We start from the raw sequence: 4,491 nt of genomic DNA, 5'->3' as shown, positions 1-4,491 counted from the left end.
TGCCCCATCGTCACATTTCCTTAAATGTGATCTTGAACTTAGCACAACAGAAGGAGGACATGATTGTGCTCTGGAGCTCCCCTACTAGACACTCAGTAAAAGGAATGACTCCATCACTGATTAAATAGATTTTTATAATTAAGTGGGAAAAATATGTTCTTTTGCCTTATTTAGCATTAGCAAGTTCTTGTTTGCATCCTAGATTTTTAAACTAATTATTTAAATTTTTTTTAAATTTGTGATTAGTTTTTTCTATATCAAGAACAATTATTTATGTTTAAAGTACTTTGTAGGGAAGGCTCAAATAATCATATTTATTGGCTCTTCTGAAAAGTAGGTCAAGACTATACTTTCATTTGGAAATGGAGAAGAGGGTACACTAAATTTAAGTGAATTAATTAAGATCCAATCATAAGAATAATTTGTGAATGGATGTTTTTAAATTCCAAGATACTACCAAGGAATTTAAAGGAAAGCACTGTGTGAAGTGAAGCTATTTTATTATTTCTTTAATGAAGATGGCTAGCATCTTCTCAGAACCAATAAATTGAAGATGGTCAAAAGTTACAAACTATGAGGAATATTAGGATTAACAATCAAATAAAGAACTAAAATACAATTCCCTTAGAATTTCCATGGTTTGGTTTAGAAGCCACATGCTTACATAAACCTTGTATGTACTAGTCAATATAGCTTTGTAAGTCAACTTATAGACACATTACATAGAACTTAATTAGTTCTATCCGCATTGTCAGCTTTGGCACATACAACCAGAGATTGTTCTTTAGAATTATTCTACTGCCAGAAATAATTACAAAATAGTATATAATAAAGGATCACATAAAAGGATGCTCACCATCTAGATATGGACTCCATATTTCAGTATGGTCTTCATTATGCATCTCAGAGAAGTCTTGTCGATGATATCCTATAAGGAAAACATGCTCTCAATGGATACATCTCCCAAACCAACCCCAATTCTTCTATTAGTGATGATAGCAAACAAAAAGCTGTGTCAATTATTCACAAAGTGTTGGATAACTGTAATCCAGACATTGCTCAAAAATTATTTTAGAGGAGATTAAAACAAGCACAGAAATTGGAAAGACAAGAAAGAGAATGAAGGTCACAAAGAAAAAGTAAAAGTTTTTGAGCTCATTCATTCATTTGCCCCGTGAATGTTTATTGTCTGTTTTGTATTGGACACAGACTAGGTGCCAGAGACACCATGGAGAGAGAAAACAGACATGGCCGCTGCTTTGATGAGGCTTATCATTTGAATGTGAGAGAAATATCTGTTAATTCCCTTTAACTGCTCTTAAAAATAATAATAAAGAACAAAATATAACAGAGGTAAAGTTTCACTCCTCTTCCTTCCCCTTTCTTTCTAGTCATCAGATGTTGAGGCTCGAATCCAGCAGCTATGACTTCAGGCAAGTTCTGTCCTCACAGTAAAATGGGAGCTACAATTCCCCTTATTTAAAGGGTTATTGTGAAGATTGGATTAATCAATGTAAATCACAATGTAGAACAATCTGTGGCATACAGTAGGACTTAATGTTAGCTACTTGCTGTTATAACAGTTATGATTTTTATTATAATTTTCTCCATTTTTATCCATTAGTAGTTAAAGCAAAATGCATAGGAGATAATGATAATCTCAGTATTGCAGTAACAAGCTCAGTGTTACAAGTCCTGGTAAGTAAAGAGCTGGCTCATCAACAGAAACTCTGAATCAGGTGTCGTAGCACGTGCTGGCTGAGTTTTACCCATCACAGGGTGGGTTAGTCTGTCCTGGATAACTGGAGACACATAACAAGGCATGGGCGGGCACTATGGACAATAGACAGGCCCTTAGCAGATGGGAAAGGTCCAGATGCTGGTTTGCTTCTAGAGCCCACACAAGCACCCCCACAATAAACCAGAGCTAAACAGGGCACCTACAGCAAGTACCAGAGAGGACCAAGAAACTGGTTCCTAGAGGCCAGATGAGATATCCTTCTTGGCAAACCCAATATATAGGGTGTCCCCCCAAAAATGTATACACACACTTTGAATAATTATAACGGTAGTGTTTATTAAAAAATGTTTCATTTTCAAAATTGAGATATCAGTTTTTAAAGCATGTATACATTTTTGGGGGGACACTATATTTGGGTGAAGAATCTGAGTATTTCTAGATTTTCTGTAGAGCAGGTAATTTATCCACAAAAATACTGATTTTTGTCTGTTACTTTGATGCTGTTGTTACCCCACAATTTATATGATTTAGACTATTACAATTCTACTGCTCCTAAATAACCACTTTAGACATTTTTTAATGGGTAAACACTTAACTATGTATTATTAAAGTGTTTCAATTCCCACCTATAGTTTGGAAGCAGCAATGTTTTTCTCACTTATTTCCAACAGAGAATAAAGTTTACTTCCTTTCCTGGAAAGTAAAGAGTGCTTAGCATCGTTTTTATAAAAGATAAGGTTTACTGTCATGAAGCAATTCCCCACCCTGCGTCATTTTTGGCACACAATAAGACTACTTTTAATGTGGGCTGTGGTTAGTAACTATAATCATAAAGAATATTACTTTCTAATACTTGTCTCTAGAGCAATATAAATTAATCCGGGAAATAGACTCCATCCTTGAGCAAAAGATGGCTACTTCTAGGCTGGGAAAGTTGAAACTTAAAATTAGACACTTTGAGTTCAGTGCCTAGCTTTTGGTCACTTGCTAAACTGAAAGGTTTTAAGTGAATTTTTAATAAATACACTGAAGTAGGATCCCCAGTGAGCACTGTCCTTTTAAAATGTTTATATGTTTGAGAACTAACTACATATTTTGATGAAGGTTGTTGTTACTCAAGCCTGGATTAGAATTCATTTTGGAAATTTTTAGAGCTAGTTTACCAACTACACAAAACACCAGACCCATCCATGTAAATTATATGATCCCATCCTGTCCCTCGATTTAACTGCCAGGTTTAATTCAGAATCCCCTCTGACTTCTTCAGAAGCTCAGAGCCCACCTAAGTCAGGATAACTCCTCTGGTGATGGATGGGTTAAATTAACTGGATGGAGAGAATTCTTTCACAATATATATGAAAATCAAATCATCACATTGGGCCCTGGCCGGTTTGGCTCAGTGGATGGAGCGTCGGCCTGTGGACTGAAGGGTCCCAGGTTCGATTCCAGTCATGGGCATGTGCCTTGGTTGCGGGCACATCCCCAGTAGGAAGTGTGCAGGAGGCAGCTGATCGATGTTTCTCTCTCATCGATGTTTCTGGCTCTCTATCCATCTCCCTTCCTCTCTGTAAAAAAATCAATAAAATATATATTTTTTTAAAAATCATCACATTGTACACTTCAAGTTTCTTATAATTTTATTTGTCAACTAGAGGCCCAGTGCACGAAATTCATGCATGGGTAGGCTCCCTTGTGGCTGCCGGCTAGAGCATCCCTTTGTACCCACCTTGGCCTGGTGCTGCCTGCTCACCTGCTCCACCATCCCACCATGGTCCCGCTCTTGTTGGGGCCCATCAGGGCTGGCATCGCCTCCACTGCCACCCACTACCAGCCCTGTGTCACTGACACCTGCCATGTTCGTGCCACCCCCTGGTGGTCAGCGCACATCTAACTCCCAGTTGAACTCCTACCAGTAGGGACAATTTGTATATTAGCCTTTTATTATATAGGATTGTACCTCAATAAAGCTAAAGAAATCATTCAAAAAATAATAATAACTCCTGCTGAAATTATTTTAGGAGGAAATTTCCTAAAAGCTGTGCCTAATGACAATAATATTTTAAGTAATAATGGGATAGTTATACAATGTTTATAATCTCTTGAGAAGTTTCAAGAATAAAAACCCTCACTTGTACAAGCTTAAAAATATGCCTTACAAAACACATGTATTTATATATTTCCATCAGAAACAAGAGTTTCAGCAAGGCTTAACCTTACTGAAATTGTTTTGGAGTTGGTCATTTGAATTATAACCAAACAATTCTAACAATAGAAAATTACCTTATACTAGCCCTTTGTAAAATCTTCTGGTTAAGATTTGTGATTGGGTATTTTCCATTAAAAGAAAAAGTCAAACCAGTGGCATTCCAGTAGATCTACCCTCCTATCCACCGCCCTTCTTAACTTCAGGTTTGGCATGTTGGATTTTGCAGTGGTTTTCTACACACAGTGGTCTGTATATAGCTAGAATTGTCATTTCCTGGGTAGCTTGAGTTAGTTTTAAGTTTAACATTTTTCTTTTATTTCTAAAAATCCTGACACAGATAGATCCAAATAGGCTAAAATTCAAGCTGACTATGGAGGTTATACTTTATCAATGTATTAGATGAACTTCTCATAACTCTTTTTAAAAATTTTCGTTATTGTTGAAAGTAGTACAGATGTCCACCTTTTCCCCCCAGTGAACCCCTCCACCGCTCAACTCCCTGGCCTTCCCCACACTATTGTCTGTGTCCATTGGTTATGTATAT

Source organism: Myotis lucifugus, unplaced genomic scaffold (genome assembly GCF_000147115.1).
Source record: "Myotis lucifugus unplaced genomic scaffold, Myoluc2.0 scaffold_140, whole genome shotgun sequence".
Taxonomy (NCBI): domain Eukaryota; kingdom Metazoa; phylum Chordata; class Mammalia; order Chiroptera; family Vespertilionidae; genus Myotis; species Myotis lucifugus.
This window is presented reverse-complemented; position numbering follows the sequence as displayed.